At 39.8% G+C, this 19945-nt stretch overlaps 1 protein-coding gene across 1 annotated transcript in view; it reads right to left on the bottom strand.

Moving 5' to 3' along the window:
• LOC108357902 (retinoblastoma family protein-like) overlaps nucleotides 1–19945 on the bottom strand; it is a 104794-nt gene that overhangs the window by 69484 nt on the left and 15365 nt on the right. The window lies entirely within an intron of this gene.

Below are 19945 nucleotides of genomic sequence, written 5' to 3'. Positions count from 1 at the left end.
GCCTAACAAAACTGAGCACCCCGGTTCGAATCTCAGCTGGCGCAAATTTTTATTTTTTTTTAAAGTGACTAGTCGCTTTTTATACCCGTTCGAATATAAAGGGGAACAATTAGTCTCTTCATAGGACATGCTCGAATAAAAGCGATCAGTTCATTCCATATAAAGAGATCAAAAGTGGTATTAGTCGCATGCTCCTTTGCGATTGCTCCCGGAGTCATCCCGGATTAGTCCGATTTTTTGCAGGGTTATTATAAAAACTTCTGTATGTTTTTTAGCATTTTTTCATTGAATGACACAAACACAAAATTTTATACATACCAACTTAAAAGTGCAAAAGGTCTACAAATTGTAATTAAAGGTATCGAACCAAGCGTTGAAGCTGTGGAAGTTTTGGAACCACTTAAAGAACAAGGTTTCAATCCAAAAGCTGCTGTGAATATTTTTAATAGGAACAAAATCCCTCAACCTATGTTTAAAGTTGAGCTCGAGCCTGAAAACAAACCTCTGGGCAAAAACGATGTGCATCCAATTTATAAATTACAATATCTGCTGCATCGTAGGATAACTGTGGAAGAACCGCATAAGAGAAATGGCCCTGTACAATGCACCAACTGCCAGGAGTATGGTCATACTAGGTCTTACTGCACGCTTCGCTCAGTGTGCGTAGCTTGTGGAGAGCTACATGTCTCTGCCACTTGCACATCAAACAAAGAAGACCCGCGTGCAAAAAAATGTGGTAACTGCGGTGGAAATCACACAGCAAACTACAGAGGCTGTCCAGTCTATAAGGAGTTAAAAAACCGGATCAACCAACGCGTGGCTTCCATACGTACTCATAATGTACCGAATGCCTTTGTACCCTCCCAAACGAATCCTGACGTCTTCTTCGCCAAAAGAGCCACGTCGCCAACAGTTCTATCAAACACCGTCAATGGCGTCTCGTTTGCAAGTGCCTTAAAATCAGGCTTAGAAAACCGTGCCCCTACAAAAACTGCACCTCAAGTTGCGCCGCAAGAACAGCATCCCCATGCACAATATGGTAAACAATCCAATATCGAAGCTATGATAGCGTCGATGCAACAAAGCATGATGAATTTCAAGACTTTCATGCAAAACACAATGCAAGAACTCATGCGAAATCAAAATACGCTGCTCAACCTGCTTGCTACTCAGCAAACCAGATAATGACCTTACTTAAAATAGCCCTCTGGAATGCAAATGGCATTCCTCGCCACAAACTAGAGCTGTCAAAATTTCTTAAGGACAAGGAAATTGACATAATGCTCCTTGCTGAAACACACCTAACTAATAGATATAATTTTGACATTTCGGGATATACCTTTTATTGCACGAATCATCCAGATGGAAAGGCGCATGGCGGAACTGGTATTTTAGTCAGAAACCGGATTAAACACCATCATTTGACTGGAATTGCCGAGAATTATCTGCAAGCAACATCAATATGCGTACAAACAAAGCAAGGTGATATTACGCTGTCCGCGGTTTATTGTCCCCCGCGTTTCACGATAACAGAAAAACAGTTTATGGATTTCTTCAGTTCGCTGGGAGAGCGCTTCCTTGCTGCAGGTGATTATAATGCGAAGCACCCTCACTGGGGCTCACGCTTGTCCAACCCTAAAGGCAAGCAATTATATAACGCGCTTATATGTAGAAGAAACAAACTCGATTACGCTTCTCCTGGAAAGCCTACATATTGGCCGGCAGACCCGCAAAAGTTGCCAGATTTGATTGACTTTGCGGTGACAAGGAAAATTCCTCGCGGCCTTATTAGTACAGAATCAGTTGCAGATCTCTCATCAGACCACTCACCTGTACTTTTCACCTTGTGGCATCAGCCGCAAGAAAAAGAGTCACCCTATATGCTCACGACAAGGGCTACAAATTGGTTAAAGTATAAAAAATATATCAGTGCGCATATAGACCTCGATCCAAATTTAGATACGCCGACCGATATTGAAAACTCCATAGCCGCTCTTGAATCTACACTTAGAGCAGCCGCTAGCATTTCCACACCCCAGAAAGGTTATGTGCAAAATAAAAAATATAATTTAACCAATAGGAAAATTGAAATGCTTGTCTTGGAAAAACGACGCCTACGACGGATATGGCAGACTCATAGATCACCAGCATCAAAACAACTGCTCAAGGCGGCCACACATGCACTGACGAGAGCCCTCAAGAACGAGGAACAGTACGCACAGTACCGGTACATCCAAAAGCTCTCACCGACTAGCACAAAGCACTCGTTATGGAAAGCACACCACAAGCTAAATGCGCCAATAGAGACTGAAATGCCAGTACGGGACCACAATGGCAAATGGGCTCGGAGTGACGCAGAAAAAGCAAACACCTTTGCTTCTCATCTAAAAAATGTTTTTAGGCCAAACCCCGCAACTAATAATTTTCAACTTCCACCCGTACCCAATGTGTCAAAATTTGAGCCGCTGAAATTTGTACCTGAAGAAATTTCAAAAGTAATTAAGGATCAACTGCAACCAAATAAGGCCCCAGGGCACGACTTAATAACCCCAAAAATGATTATTGAGCTACCAAATTGTGCTGTACTTTGCATCTGTATGCTATTTAACGCAATCACTAAACATTGTCATTTCCCTCACCAATGGAAAAAGTCGACTATTGTGATGATACCAAAGCCCGGAAAGGACAAAACGCAGCCATCTTCATATAGGCCCATCAGCCTGCTACCGTGTATGTCGAAATTATTCGAAAAACTTCTTATGCTGCGCATCTCCCCACATCTGCAAGCCCGCAATATAATACCACTTCACCAATTTGGCTTCAGGGAAAAACATGGAACAATCGAGCAGGTAAATCGCATAACAACCGAAATCCGAACAGCGTTTGAAAAGAGGGAATATTGCGCTGCAATATTTCTTGACGTCGCCCAGGCATTTGACCGCGTCTGGCTAGATGGTCTTATGTATAAAATACAAATGCTACTCCCACAAAGCACACACAAACTGCTTAAGTCATACCTTTATAATCGAAAGTTTGCAGTTCGATGTAACACCACCATTTCTGAAGCCCATGCAATCGAAGCTGGAGTGCCACAAGGCAGTGTCCTTGGCCCGATGTTGTATGTCTTATACACCGCGGATATTCCTACAAAAGACCGCCTGATAATGTCCACTTTTGCCGATGACACTGCCATAATCAGTCGCTCCAAGTGTCCTCTACAAGCAACTGTGCTCCTAGGCAATCATATGGAAGCTGTTGCCAATTGGCTCGCAAACTGGCGAATAAAGGTTAACGAGCAAAAATGTAAGCAAGTTACATTTACACTGAATAAGAGTAACTGTCCGCCCTTGACTTTAAACAACGTACAAATACCACAAAGCAATCATGTCACTTACCTAGGGGTCCACCTGGACAGGCGACTTACTTGGCGAAACCACATAGTGGCTAAAAGGACTCATCTCAAGCTGAAGGCTAATTCTCTCCACTGGCTTATTAACTCTCGCTCACCCCTGAGTCTGGAGTATAAAGTGCTTATTTACAATACAGTTTTAAAACCGATATGGACCTATGGATGTGAGTTATGGGGAAACGCGAGCAGCAGCAACATCGAAATCCTTCGTCGTGCGCAATCTAAAATCCTTCGAACAATCACCGGAGCACCTTGGTATATGCGAAATGAGAACATTCACCGCGACTTGAGAATACCAGAAGTACGAACCGAAATAGAACAACGGAAGACGAAATATGTATCGAAGCTTTTAGCGCACCCAAATCATTTAGCAAGATCTTTATTGCGTGTCAACAGGACCTCAAGACTACGTAGGAATGACTTACCAGCCCAGTCGTAATCTTTTCTTAGGGCCAGTTAAGAAAATACTCATCCCAACTAGGGGATGTAAATTAAGTGAATAGATAAGATTCGAAAACTGATTGTTAGGCTCTTAGGCAGGGCAGATTCGATAAACAAAAAAAAATTAATAAAAAAAAGTAGTCGTAATGTTATTTATTTTCCGCAGATCCTGAATTACGAAAGCTTTGATAAATTCAAACAAATTAGGACTCAACAATATTTTTTTTAAGACAACATTTATTGTTAGTGTCTTAATCTTTTATTTATTTTAATTTTAACATTAAAGTTTGTTTGAATTCCTCAAAGCTTTTGTAATTCATGATCTGAAGAAAATAAAGAATTACTGCTACTACTATTAATTACATAATTAACTTTCTTTACTCAGTGTACCTACTTTATTCAACAATAATGCGACATCAACCTGCTTCGTCTAATGTTTGCATGCAGTGTTGCCAGAATTTTTGTATAGCGCATCCCCATATCGAGCCGCAGCTATCCCCAAAGAATCCCATTTTTCTTCTAAATCCCCATTTAAATCCCCTTAAGTAAGAAATAAAAAAATATGAATTCTCATTTCTGCTAGTACATTTTTTTAATTACAGTTTTGAATACTTTTCTATTACAAATTTTCACAGATGTATATGTGTACATATATATGAGATAATTTGGTTATTTACTTATATCGGTTTCTTATTTTTTATGGTTTTTGGAGATTATTGAACAACATACCTTCGGCCTAAGGTTCCTATTCCCATTGCTGTCTGTAAGTTCGTCAAATTTTTTTGTGCGCTTGCCACTTTGTAAAATTCTTTTTATACTAAGGAAGTCAGAAATATATGCAGTCCATTCGGTGAATGCCAATCACAGCGATCCTTTTATAACTTGGTGTAATGAAGTGAGAGAAAATTGTGTGTTCAGCGAAAGCTAATCAAAATAGGCGTTTGCCACGAATAATGCTTTGACAAAGAAAATCTTTGTTTGAGGAATTTCTAAAGGCATGCAGTAAAATATATGTATTTTAATTCCAATATGAATATTTTAAACCAAACAAAAATCCCCACATCCCCAAACGAAAAAATCTATCCCCAAATGGTTTCAGAAATCCCCAAAATGGGGCGAAATCCCCGCATCTGGCCCCACTGCTTCTACTCTCCCTGTTGACGTTCGGATTGTATACGTGTAAGAAGCCGATTGTGTACATGTGGAAAGCCGAATATAGTTCGTTTCCCAGGAAAGTGTTTGGCGGGCATTGCTTTAAATGTCGAAGAGATGTGCGAACAGCACAGTTTTCTATCGTTGCTGTTGTTGCGCAAAAATACTTCAAACGCCATTTTGATAATAAAGACATTGGGAAAGCAGTGTGTAGTAGGGAGGCCCAAAAATGCGTGTGAAAGAGTAAAGTCGGAATTTGTATGCTCTCATCCCCTAAGATTGTTCTATATCCAAAAAAAACTTTACCCCTTGTTTATACCCGAGCGCACTTGTGCACAAGGGTATTATAACTTTGTTCACAGAACGGTTGTTTGTAGCAGGCAAAACGAATCGAGATAGATATAGACAAATGTATACATAAATGATCAGAATGAAAAGAGAAATCGATTAAGCGGTGACTGTCTGTCCGTCCGTCCGTCTGTGTACACGATAACTCGAGTAAAAATTGAGATCTCTGAACGAAACTTGGTACGTGTACTTCTTTCGCGCGTAGGACGGATGGTATTGAAATTGGGCGATATCGGACAATAAACACGACTACCTGCCAAATAACGGTAGTTTTCAGAAGTACGAAAACTGCGATATTTTAGTAACTACTGAAGCTTATTCACTCAAAATTGATATTTACAATGATTTTTAGACGAAAAATAGGAGTATTATAAATTTTTAGATAATGGGCGTAGCCACGCCCACTTATGATAACATGTGTATCTCGTGGTAACCGCTTCACCAATTTCTCCCAAAAACAGTTGTTGGCCTTGGTACAATATACCAAATGGCTGAAAATGTTTGAAATGGGACAAAAACCACGCCCACATCCCATACAACGGTAGTTTAGAGAAATGCGAAATCTTCGATAAATCAGTAAATACTGAGACTAATTTATTCAAAATTAAAGCTTGCAATAATTCTCTAGCTAGAAATACTTTTATGATAAAACTTTGGAAAATGGGCGTGGCACCGCCCACTTATGATCACATATATGTAACTCGGTAACCGTTCGACCAATATGTACTCGGTATGATTATGTTGAAAATTATTGAAATCGGACTAAAATTACGGTCACTTTTCATATAACGGTAAATTTCAGATATGCTTGAAACTTCCATATTTCGAAACTTAAGGATTTAAAGAAGTAAATTATTTGGAGTTTCGGAAAATGGCCGTGATACTGACCGCATGTGACTATATAAGTTTATCTCATTATGTCTAACTGAAGGTTCTATCGAAGATGAATAGGGGTAAAACCACCCCTGCTTACAATGTAGGGGTAGTTTTCGGATAGGTGAAAAACATATTTAATACTTGCGCCGGGTATTTAATGTTCGGGTCCGCCCGAGCTTAGACTCTCTTACTTGTTTTATTTTGAAATAAAAAAATATTTAGTGGTCGCTCGAATCGCGCAAAGTTTTCTGTGTTTTGTATGGGAAAACACAGGTTTTCGTAGAAATTGCATAGAATTCTTGAAAAGCAATATTTTTCGATCGGAAAACTTCGTTTCGCTTCAAGAGACTTCCAGTAACAATACCCAATTTTTTATTTAACCATTTTCTATTATTAACTACTTTTTATAGTATCCCCAAAAACCTCAAGAAATGCAATGGGGCCTCCCATTTGAGGTTTATAGGGGTCCTATAAAAATAGTTAATAATAAAAAATGGTTAAATAAATAATTGGGTATTGTTACTGGGAGTCTCTTGAAGAGAAACGAAGTTTTCCGATCAAAAAATATTTAGNTAATTGGGTATTGTTACTGGGAGTCTCTTGAAGAGAAACGAAGTTTTCCGGTCAAAAAAATATTTATTTTCAAGGATTGTATACCATTTCTACATGGAAAACTTTAAGCGCTTTGAGCGACCTCTAAACATTTTTTGATTTCAAAATAAAAAAATAGGGGTATAATGTTTTTCGGTATAGAACAATCCTATGGAGTGAGAGCATTAAAATTCCGACTTAACTTTTTTTTGGGCCCCCTAGGGTGCAATCTGTGCAAATTTGAAATGAAAAATCCCTGCCAGCAATTGGAAGAGAATTTTATCGCCTATCGCCCGGATGCAGTACACGGACTTCGAAAAAATTAAAAGTGGTAGATTTTACACACAAAAATTGGTAGAAGTTGGTACATTTTTTTAAAAGAAAAAATATTTGATAGATTTTACTCATATAGGATAAATGAAGGCGAATTCAGGTAAGGTAGTTTTATACGGGCAGCTGGATTTTGGCCTCGGTGATTCTTATTGTTAAAATTATGTATTTGTTTTAATTCTTATTGTCATTACGCGTAAAATTTGTTAGTGGCATTTTTGTTTTCTAACTTCTGCTGGCACCTTATATGAATTCGCCGTGGAATAAATTGTATTTTTTTTTTATAAAACAACAAAAAATGTATTTACGCCAATAAAACATCCAAGAAAAAACGTATACATAACACTGGGCCCGAATGAAACACGATTCGAATCGGATGAAATAAAATGACAGCTGTTTACCTTAAATACATTTTAAGTTGAAAAAGCAAACTCGCTACCAAATAACGTAAACTCAAAAAGAACTTTCTACATTAAAAAAAAAAAACAATTACTCTGCACTACAAAACTGTTTGATTAAAATTAATTTTGAAATGCTTGAAACGCATTACAAACGAAAAACATTTCCATAAACAACTGATATAGATGCAATTTCACTTTTAAATTGGTCATGGTCAGAGTTAACTTTACATATTTATTTTAGGGGTGTGGACGATGACAAAATATGTACATATGTATACACTGCGTTCATTTAAACCTTTTTGTTTTATTTCCGGAAAATATTGGTAGATTTTTAGCCTTTGTTGGTAAAAATTGTAGAAAATAAAATACAGCTAAAAAGTTGGTAGATCTACCAATAAAATGATAAAGTCACTTCTTCGTCACTTTTGGAAGTTATCAAAGTTATAGTAACTCATTTTACAAAACCAAAAAACATTTCTGTCGCTTTTCTATCTTCTTAAGAGGTGCTCGGATGATTTTTACTCTTTGAAGCAAGGCGAATTAATATAAGGTGATAGCAGGAGTACAAACACAAAAATTTACATGTATTTTGTTTTTGCTTTGGCGGCATAAACTGTCAAAATCTGTAAGAGTGTGTGTAGAATTTCAAACAAGATTTGATATCAGAAACCGTGCGGCGAAACACATACACAAAATCAGCTGAGCTAGTAACACCACCTTATATTAATTCGCCTTGCTTTGAAGTTTTAAAAATTAACAAGGCAAATCTTGAAAGTTAAATCAAGTAAAATTATATTTTTGTTTTCAAATTTTTTTAAATTTTTCAGTTAACGTGCAAGCAATCATATTCGAATAACAAAGAATAAAATTACGTTTATTATGTTAATGCCTTTTTACCATAAATTTTTGGAGCTAGCAATTTAAGCCGAAAGCAGGATGAAAATGACGTAAGTAACTCTGCGACTGTGGTTGCAAGCTCAGAGATACTCCAAATTTCCTATTAAGTTTTATCAAAAATTTAACCAACAAAAGAGTCTGCTTTAGCACTTCAGTCTTTATTGCACAAGTTACTGTCATTCCTATCGAAATAATTCCTAATTGCTGTATCGCTGTATCATAAAGACGTGACGTCTTGAGGGAACAGTTCTTCCCGAGAGCGGATAAGAATTCGAAAAAATAGCGATATCATCGGCGATGATTTTCACAGAAAAGTCGTGTCGAATTAGTAACTTCCGCAATAGAAAATGCTGGCAGGGCAGTAATATTCGATTATGAAAAGTTATCTTAGGTTTTATATTTAACTAAAGGCATTGCAAGTTCATATCTTCATATTTTTGTGATGAAAGCCATGGGTACATGTTTACATACATACATGTTTACATATGGCTGTCGTTGAGAACTGTTCAGAAATCTGAGAAGACCTTCACAGCATTGCAACAGTCGAAATTCCTCTTGCTATTGCTTTGCTTTGGTCCTGAGAATATCTTCACAGCACAGCGACAGTCGAATTGCATTTTTTCTTCGTACTGCTGTCGCTTTATCGTCGCGCTGCTCGGCAGCAAATCGACAGTACAGGTTCGTTTTTTTGTTTTTACTTTCGCTTTTCTGCTGTCTTTGAAAATTCTCCCAGCCATAACAAAGGCAAAGCAAATGAAAAAGAAAAATGAAAGCACCTTCAAACGCTGCTTTCAAACGATGGCACTTTTTTCAAAAATTCAGTATTATTGGATAACATTTACGTAGCTCAAACCCTGCAGAACTTAAAATCTCGGTGACCTCCGACTTAATTTGTTGTAGCTGCTGGTCGAAGTCTGCACCTGATATCAGATCACATCAAAATATGAGGAAACTCTGTTTGCAACATAAGGAAATTTCTCTGCGTACTGTTCACCAACAGCCTTTACACATCTTGTCGCCAGATATGGCGGGGACGCCGGCCCGTACGTGATCGTCAATAAGTGACTTCAATATCTTCATTTGGGGTGGTTAAATGGAATCCTTACAACGAAGCGCCCAGAGTTATCACGCCTACACTCTTTGATAAAACTCTCTTCACACAGTGCCTCGCCCACTGTTGGAAGCACTGTTGTTGCATCAACCTGTCCCATCAGCCAAAATTTCTCTACAAGGCCTGTCAGTTCCTCTTCAACACCTGGTTGCTTAGATGAGATCATCATTAAGCTGCTCCTAAGACTCTCGTTGGAGTCGGCTCGGCACCTCTGACATGACCCACCCCAGCAATCGCGGAAGATTCGCTTTCATCGTAAATCGGCCAACCGATAATAAGTCCCAACAGATTTCTGCTCCTCTGCTCTATATAGTCCGGGAGCCAGTGACATATTTTTGTCAATAATTTAATTTTCGGCCATATTAATATATATGACTCGTGTGATGTCGCTATGAAGCGAAGTAACGTTCCGCTGCGCCGTTGTGGGTGGGTTGGACTACAGCAGCCTCCCACGCAAACAAAAAAATAAAAAATTTATTATTTTAGTTTTGCTAGAAATGATGNTTTTGCTTTGGCGGCATAAACTGTCAAAATCTGTAAGAGTGTGTGTAGAATTTCAAACAAGATTTGATATCAGAAACCGTGCGGCGAAACACATACACAAAATCAGCTGAGCTAGTAACACCACCTTATATTAATTCGCCTTGCTTTGAAGTTTTAAAAATTAACAAGGCAAATCTTGAAAGTTAAATCAAGTAAAATTATATTTTTGTTTTCAAATTTTTTTAAATTTTTCAGTTAACGTGCAAGCAATCATATTCGAATAACAAAGAATAAAATTACGTTTATTATGTTAATGCCTTTTTACCATAAATTTTTGGAGCTAGCAATTTAAGCCGAAAGCAGGATGAAAATGACGTAAGTAACTCTGCGACTGTGGTTGCAAGCTCAGAGATACTCCAAATTTCCTATTAAGTTTTATCAAAAATTTAACCAACAAAAGAGTCTGCTTTAGCACTTCAGTCTTTATTGCACAAGTTACTGTCATTCCTATCGAAATAATTCCTAATTGCTGTATCGCTGTATCATAAAGACGTGACGTCTTGAGGGAACAGTTCTTCCCGAGAGCGGATAAGAATTCGAAAAAATAGCGATATCATCGGCGATGATTTTCACAGAAAAGTCGTGTCGAATTAGTAACTTCCGCAATAGAAAATGCTGGCAGGGCAGTAATATTCGATTATGAAAAGTTATCTTAGGTTTTATATTTAACTAAAGGCATTGCAAGTTCATATCTTCATATTTTTGTGATGAAAGCCATGGGTACATGTTTACATACATACATGTTTACATATGGCTGTCGTTGAGAACTGTTCAGAAATCTGAGAAGACCTTCACAGCATTGCAACAGTCGAAATTCCTCTTGCTATTGCTTTGCTTTGGTCCTGAGAATATCTTCACAGCACAGCGACAGTCGAATTGCATTTTTTCTTCGTACTGCTGTCGCTTTATCGTCGCGCTGCTCGGCAGCAAATCGACAGTACAGGTTCGTTTTTTTGTTTTTACTTTCGCTTTTCTGCTGTCTTTGAAAATTCTCCCAGCCATAACAAAGGCAAAGCAAATGAAAAAGAAAAATGAAAGCACCTTCAAACGCTGCTTTCAAACGATGGCACTTTTTTCAAAAATTCAGTATTATTGGATAACATTTACGTAGCTCAAACCCTGCAGAACTTAAAATCTCGGTGACCTCCGACTTAATTTGTTGTAGCTGCTGGTCGAAGTCTGCACCTGATATCAGATCACATCAAAATATGAGGAAACTCTGTTTGCAACATAAGGAAATTTCTCTGCGTACTGTTCACCAACAGCCTTTACACATCTTGTCGCCAGATATGGCGGGGACGCCGGCCCGTACGTGATCGTCAATAAGTGACTTCAATATCTTCATTTGGGGTGGTTAAATGGAATCCTTACAACGAAGCGCCCAGAGTTATCACGCCTACACTCTTTGATAAAACTCTCTTCACACAGTGCCTCGCCCACTGTTGGAAGCACTGTTGTTGCATCAACCTGTCCCATCAGCCAAAATTTCTCTACAAGGCCTGTCAGTTCCTCTTCAACACCTGGTTGCTTAGATGAGATCATCATTAAGCTGCTCCTAAGACTCTCGTTGGAGTCGGCTCGGCACCTCTGACATGACCCACCCCAGCAATCGCGGAAGATTCGCTTTCATCGTAAATCGGCCAACCGATAATAAGTCCCAACAGATTTCTGCTCCTCTGCTCTATATAGTCCGGGAGCCAGTGACATATTTTTGTCAATAATTTAATTTTCGGCCATATTAATATATATGACTCGTGTGATGTCGCTATGAAGCGAAGTAACGTTCCGCTGCGCCGTTGTGGGTGGGTTGGACTACAGCAGCCTCCCACGCAAACAAAAAAATAAAAAATTTATTATTTTAGTTTTGCTAGAAATGATGTGAATAATAGAGTGTATAGTAAAGATCAAGAAAACGGTGTTCAGCTGGCTGTATGGGGTGGGTTATACTTCAGCTGCTCAGGTGAATACAAAAATAAAAATAAAATAAAAAAATTCATGATTTTAGTTCGCACAAAAATTGGTCAGGTGATAGTTGATATGATACTTAAATCAAATCTGACTGTATGCGGGCGGAAAGACGTTCAGTTGACGTATTAAAGTTACGCTTGCCCTGAGAGCGCCGGTCATATATGTACCTGCTTTCTGCGTTACACCTTCACTGCCTCAGCTGAACGTTTTTCCAGCCTCATACAGCCAGCTGAACGTTTGATTTGATTTAAGTATCATATCAACTATCACCTGACCAATTTTCGTGCGAATTAAAATCATGAATTTTTTTATTTTATTTTGTTTTTTGTATTCACCTGAGCAGCTGAAGTATAACCCACCCCCATACAGCCAGCTGAACACCGTTTTCTTGATCTTTACTGTACACTCTATTATTCATATCATTTCTAGCAAAACTAAAATAATTAAATTTTGTATTTTTTTTGTTTGCGTGGGAGGCTGCTGTAGCCCAACCCACCCGTGGTGCCGCAGCGGAACGCTACTAGGCTTTATAGTAGCATTGTACGATGCATTGAAATGAATATGAGCAAAACTAAAATTGGTCGCAAAAATCTGTCGTTGGCTCCCGGACTAATACGGCCAGGCTTTTTGAAATTCGGATCTGCCAATGATATGTTACTAGAGATGCTCCAGTCATCTGCATTATAACTTGATTTGGCTTGAACGACGTTATTTTAGGCAACACACAAAATTCAAGTGATGTCTGTATCCACTAGTTCTTGATTTGACTCTTGCAGGTCTATTCTGCGCTGGTAACATAAATTTTATAACCGGTATTTAAAGTGTCTGACAATTTTTAAACATTTTTTGCATTCTGTGCTCTCTTGTAAAAGGTAAATTTGGTTACCATCTCATAAGCTGGTAACAAAATATTGCCCCGTGAAATATGCAATACAGAAATTTCCACAAATCTTCATAGCTGAATTGCTGAATATTTTCACTGCATTACCAACGTACCTAGAAAGGCGGTGACAAGAAGTGGTAAAATTTTTTGGTAATAAAATTTTCCTGTCACAAAATCTTCGGTAACGTGCAGAATAGACCTGTTGCTTGCACTTTTCTGGTAATATTTGTGCCACTGTCTGCAATTTTGTGCACAGTCATGATGCATGAAGTCCATTTAAGCTTTAGTCTCTGCATAAGCGGTCCGCATATCAAACTCAGTTAGGACGCCGAGTCCAAAAGCGCACGAGCATGGATTTCCGGTGCATTTCTCCCCTTGGTACCAATTACCGCCGCCAAAATAAANTTTTGTGCACAGTCATGATGCATGAAGTCCATTTAAGCTTTAGTCTCTGCATAAGCGATCCGCATATCAAACTTAGTTAGGACGCCGAGTCCAAAAGCGCACGAGCATGGATTTCCGGTGCATTTCTCCCCTTGGTACCAATTACCGCCGCCAAAATAACATCCGCGCCTTCATTTTGCATCGTAGCATGCACTGCAACTTGACTTACCGTAGCAGCTTACGTCGTGCCTGGTGCGTCGATCGCCTTCACCTCTACGTGGTTTTTATGCAGCATTTTATGGTGGTCCCTACCGCAGTCTATACACCGTTTTGATTAACACCTACTGGCCCTATGCCCACTTTGCGAACACATGAAGCGCAGCCTCAAATGTCGTGACGTTTTGCGCCTCTGCGGAATCTTCTGAGCCTCAAATTTACGGCAGCTTTCTACGTTGTGCCCGTCCTTTCGGCAAACTTCGCAACCACCTTTCTCTATAGCCAAAACGTTTTTCTTAATACCAACCGCCTTGCGATTATCTTTGCGACTCGCTTTGCCTCCACCGTCCTCGTTCTCACCACAGCTCATAGTTCTTGTCTCTTGGGCCTCCATATTTTTCCATCTCTTAGTCAACACAGCAGAGCATTCATCCTAAGTGGATAGACTTGTATAGTCTACCCCCACTTTGCTAACGATTCCTCGTCAAACTTCGTTCCTACAAGATAGATGATCATATCATTAAGTGGTTATGTCTTTATCATTACTAAACGACAGCATCACGTTTAAATGAGTGTTCACTGAGTCAATCAATTCCAGCAAATCGCCCAGATAATAACGCCGCAATATGTTCCGCGAACATTAAATTTTTTATCGAAGTTACTCCTCAGTCGGTCAAACGCCTTCTTATAATTTAAACTGGCAATCTCGAATTCATTAATGGCGTGAAGCGCCCGTGCCGGTAAACTATCTTTGAGAATTAAAAACCGCTCCCAATCGTCGAATGTTTCATCTTGTTGGTAATTTTATATGACGCCTCATTAACGATTGCGGAATCGCCGCCGTTGTAACGTTAAGCGCACTTACCTCGGCATCAACCCGGCTTGTAGCCAGCTTTTATATTAGGGGTATTCTCCAAATCTTGCAAAGTCATTGCACGTTGCACGTAGCACGGTTTGCATGGATTGCATAACTTGCAAACACACAAGAACAAAATACATGGGAAACCACATTTCCTATCGCTGCAAAATATGCAACGTCGAAACCCATGTATTTATTTTGCAAAATAGCATAGCAAGATAAATGCGACCCTATGCTAGTTGTTTTGTTGTTGGAATTGCTACATATTTCTCTCATTCCTCTCATCTCGCTCACTTCATTTTTTTTGCTGTCTCTTGTTATTGTATTTGATACATAATTTCGCTGCTTGCTACCCATGCATGCTACCACTTTGCAATGGGGTGCTCACGTACTCTTCGAAATTTGGAATAGTATTTTTGCATTTAGTGCAATCCGTGCATCGTGCAAGACTTCGAGAATACCCCTATTATTTTCGCCTTAGCTGCAACGTAAATATCCTAGGTGTCTACCAGACCAACTTCGCCTGAAGCGGAGGATGCCCCCATCCTTAAAGTATGGAGGTCGAATCCGTCGTGTCGGCAAGTGACAGCACTGCTGGCCCTCCCTCGAGAATTGCTTCTTGCCCCTGATGGTGACGGGGACTGCGGAGGGGTGCTGGAGAAGATTTTGGAGGACATATATTCTTCAGATCAGTCTTCAGCACTCTAAGGCGGCGTCCACAAACCTTTTAATCCACCTTGAGAAAGGTGGAGTCGATGTAGTCCTGATCAAGGAGCGGTGACTGCGCAGATGCAATAAGGTTTCTGGTTTCGGGACGAAGGACCACAAACTGGTGGTACACCGGGACGCAGGTAGACCTCGATCCTGTACGCTCATAAGGAAGAAACTTAATGCTTTATCTTGCCTCTTTTCAACGATGGACACATTGAGGCGGTGAGCCTTGAGGGTGCAACCGAGAACTTTGAGTGATCTCCGCTTATATGGCGCATGAGGAGGAGGTGGGGCTTAATCCGTTGTTACTAAGGAATGCGGTTGCAGAAGCTAGAGGCAGCATTATCTGCGTCGTTATTGGGTTTCTCACCATACGATTTGGGGCAGCTCAGATATCAGCAATAGAGGTGAGTCACTCTTTAACTTTTTTCTAAATAAAAATGTAAGTATAAGTAATAGGGGGAACGACCCTACTTTTGTGACGGCTAGCAGGAAAGATGTTTTAGCTATCACCCTGGGTTCTCCTGAAATAATTTCCCGTATCTCTGGCTGGAGAGTCCTTAGTGACCACTCCTTCTCTGATCATCGGTACATAGAATTCACTTTGGACGAAGCGCGTCCTAAGCGCAAACCTTACAGGAATCTGAGGAGAACCAACTGGACTTATACTGCAGAAGTCTGCAAGTTCAATTGACGAATTAATTGGTGTGTTAACCACTTCGTGCAAAAGGACCTTTGAAATCTCTTGCCCCTGAGTCACCACAAAGGTATGAGCAAACCGATCTGGTGGTCGGAATCATCTCAGCACCTGCTGCTCTGGTGCCCTGGCTTAGCGAACCTAATTTTAAGCATCTTGAGACGCACTTTTTTCGCACTCCCGATGAGCTTTCGGGAATGGGCATTAGTCGATTGAAGAGATTCGTTTTGAGCACAAAGGGTTTCTTCTGCAAAAATCCATAGGTGTCGTCATTCTCCCTTAGCTTCCCACCCTCCTTCCCTACCCGTCCACTCTTCTTCCGGTCTCCCTGCATCCTTATCCCTCTCCCCTCCCAAGGGCATCACAATGGGCAGCTTAGTCCACTCCAAGTGGGCCTCAACATACGGAGGCAGCCCGCTTACCTAACCTAACAAGATTAGAGCTAATCCGATAGATTTTCAGAATCTCGTCCGGCATATTGGATCCGCCATGTTGAATTTTTATAAGTTAATGTCAGGTCCTTAATCAGCGACCTCAACAACACCTGAGTAACAAATTTCAAGCTAATCCGATCGATTTTCAAATAGCGGCTGCTATATTAGATCATCCATTTTGAATTTATAAACTTTAATGTCAGATCCTTAACCAAAGACCCTAGCAACACCATAGTAGCACGTAAAAAGCTAATTCTACCGATTTTAAAAAATTTGGTCAGCGATATTTGATGCGCCATTTTGATTTTGTTTAATCTGACTCCAGATTCGTAATCAGCGACCCAAAACCCCTGAGTGACAAGCTTCAAGCCAATCCGATAAGCTTTTGAATTTTGGCCAGTTTTGATCGCATGCTGGCCCATAGTGCAGTTTTAAATCAAAAACGACAACTTACGCAACAAAAAGAAACATCTCCATCTTCTTCTTCATCTGTATCTTCTCCTTTATCCTGATATATATCTCCATTCTTTTCTTCATTTACATATTCACCCCCACCATTGTTATTAGGTTATTTAAATATTCCTTCCTCTTGGTCTTTATATTTAGGTTTCGTTACTTTAATTTCTGCCTTTATCGCTTTCTTCTTCTACATTCTCAACTTAACCTTCTTCCTTGTTCCTAATCTATTCATGTACATAGGTACATCTTATTACTAAACTGCTTCTTAGCACGTTTATGTAATTCAGTATCAATATTAAAGCAGACATTTAGGAGGAATTTCCGCCCCAACCATGTACATGTCCAGCAATAGTATTGGTGTCACTTTTGAATTGATTTTTTCGCTTTATGTTAAACTAATTTGAAATTTGAAAAATTGACTGCACTTCAGCATCAAAATAACTTTCTAAAGATATATAATTGTTTATAAACGTATATCCTTATTATTTCCAATATACAATATGAACATCCATATATAATTTAAGGCGTACTTGGATTAAGATTCCAGAAAAGTCTACCAATGGGCGGAGGTCTTCGCAATCGAAGTCTGTGTTCTTTACCTTCAACTTGCTAATCTGACTTGCAACCTCTTCAGGACTAACATGCATTATACGGGAGTTACCTCCGGAGCAGGTTGTGCTTGTTGTATCAACCTCATTTGATCCTTCGTTAGGAGTGAACGTGTTTTTGAGGTGTTCGGCGAAGATGTTTGCTTTCTGCGCGCTAGACTTTGCCCACGTATTCTCATCGATCTTAAGTGGAGCACAGTGGGTTATAGGCCGGTTGAGATTTTTAGCAGCTTTCCATAAAGAATAGTCGGTTGTCTTTTCCGAAGTTAGTCCCAATAAGTAGCGGTTGAATGCATCGTTTTTAAAAGCTTTAATTGCCGCCTATAGCTGCTTCGTTACTTTATTTAATCTCGTCTTGATCTCAGGAAATCTAGTTTGCTGCCACCGTCGACGAAGCTTCCTCTTTTCAGATACCATGTCCATGATAGAGGCTGGATATTTTTTCCTGTTCTGGATAAGCTTCTGTGTAGGAGTACTACTCCAAGCGGCATGTTGGATTCGTTGGGTGAATCGTAAAATTTCATCGTCAAGCTGATCAACAGTGGTAATTGCGCCAGGAGTTGTAGGGAAAGAATCGAGTGACTTTTGAAAGTACTTCCAGTCCGTGAATGAGTTAACTAATCGGGGATTATTTGTACTCGGGATAGGCTCATCGTGTATAACTAGTATTACGGGGGAATGGTCTGAGTTTAAGTCAAACTCCTCTGCAATGGAGAGGTGGTTTAACGATATATTTTTAAGTATGAAAAAATCGATGAGGTCGGGAGCTTTATTCGTATCCGAGGGCCAGTAAGTAGGTTTTCCACTGCAGCCTGCAGTCTGTATGGCTTTGTAAAGCTCTCGGCCTTTCGTTGTAATGAGACGCGAGCCCCAGTGTGTGTGCTTTGCATTGAAATCACCGCCTATTACGTAACGACCTTCGTACCTTCCAAAGAGAGATAAGTAGTGGTTTTGTTTAAGCAGATGTCTAGGTGGGCTATATAAAGCCGTCAGTATTAGTGGCTGCTTTAGAGTTTCGACGCAAACGGAAGTGGCTTGGAATTCGTTTGAGCTTAGCTGATCGTGTAGGTAGTGAGGTATTTTGCTACTAATGAGAACTGCACTGCCACCCCTTGCACAATTTTCTGGGTGTATGGTGTGATAGACGGTGTAGTTTTCGAACAAAACGTGCGAATGTCTCGTAAAGTGCGTTTCCGAAATTAAACATACATCGACATTTTTACTGCTAAGAAGAACTTCCAGCTCAGCTTGGTGTTTCCCAAGACCATTCGCGTTCCATAGTAAAATTTTTAAGGATTTGCTAATCATCGAAGAATTGCATATTCTGTTCAAGAGCAGCAAGGCGGATATCAATTGACTTAAAGACCTTCTCCTGCTCGTTTAATCTAGACAAGATTAGTGATAGAATGCCCATATTATTTGACGAGTCCAAGTTTTCGGAGGTTTCTTTTGTGACTTCCGCATACGTATTGGGGTTTTTCTTGACGTTCTTGCTATTATTGTCCCCGAGCGGCTGAGGTTGTCGCCTCGGGGGCATGGGGTCTTTAGTTGTTTTCTCTGCTTTCTTTGATTTTAGCTTCTGTAGCTCTTTGGCAACAATGCAACCACGATAATTGGCTGGGTGTGGTTCACCACAGTTACAACATTTTGGTTTCTCCGAATCTGGCTTTTGGCAGTCAATTGTATCATGCTTACCAGCGCATTTTACACATCTGGGTGTCCTACCGCAAAAGTTTTTCGTGTGTCCGTATGACTGACATTTTTTACATTGCGGAATTAATTTCGACGATTTTACGGGTTCAATTTTGACAATTGTGTGTAAGATGCTTTTAATTTCGTATATTTTTTTAATGTCCTCTGACGGATCAAACATCAACAAAAAGATGTCCATCGGCTCCTTAGTCTTCCACTTTAGTTTGTTGACTGCATTTGTTGCCTTAAAACCTTGCGCTTTGAGATCACTTAATATCGATTCCTTGTCACAAGAGTGATGAAGGTTTTTAGCTATTACCTTAATAGGTCTAGACTGTTTATCCTCGTAACTAAACCAAGGAATATTTTCGTATATTCGTATATATTCGTGTCTAGTGACGATATTATTATTATTCTTATTAAGTCGGAGATACTCGCGCTCCTACCTAAGAAGATATATTGTGCTAAATCCTAACTGTAATCACTCCAGCCATAGGCTATTTAAAAAGCTCAGTACTTTGGATTATGCCATGTTCCAAATTTTAGATGCAGAAGACAATCGTTAGCCAAGGTATATCAAACTACGATTCATGCTTCGGCACACAGAATATCCCTGGGGTTTCCTTCACCAGCCCATAAAACCTACAGTCCGTCTCTACAGAACGACCCATTTAATTCAAATGGTACGTTAACTTGCAGTGTGCTGTCAGTTAGCAAGTAAGAGTTCTAAGTTCAAAGTGTCTTTCGGAGTTCCTCCTGGAAGGAGCTTCATGTCCCGGTATCCACCACAGCATTATGCTATGGTTGGCTCCCACGTGGTTCAAGAGTTCACAAGCCGTGATGACGTTTTAAAAGAGTCTAGGGCCTTTAACGCTGTATGAATATCGGAAATAATATTTATTCTGGCCTCATTTACCTTCTACGATGACATTTGC

Source organism: Rhagoletis zephyria, unplaced genomic scaffold (genome assembly GCF_001687245.7).
Source record: "Rhagoletis zephyria isolate East Lansing unplaced genomic scaffold, Rhagoletis_zephyria_1.1 Rzeph_scaffold_86702, whole genome shotgun sequence".
In the NCBI taxonomy this organism is placed as follows: Eukaryota; Metazoa; Arthropoda; class Insecta; order Diptera; family Tephritidae; genus Rhagoletis; species Rhagoletis zephyria.
This window is presented reverse-complemented; position numbering and strand designations above follow the sequence as displayed.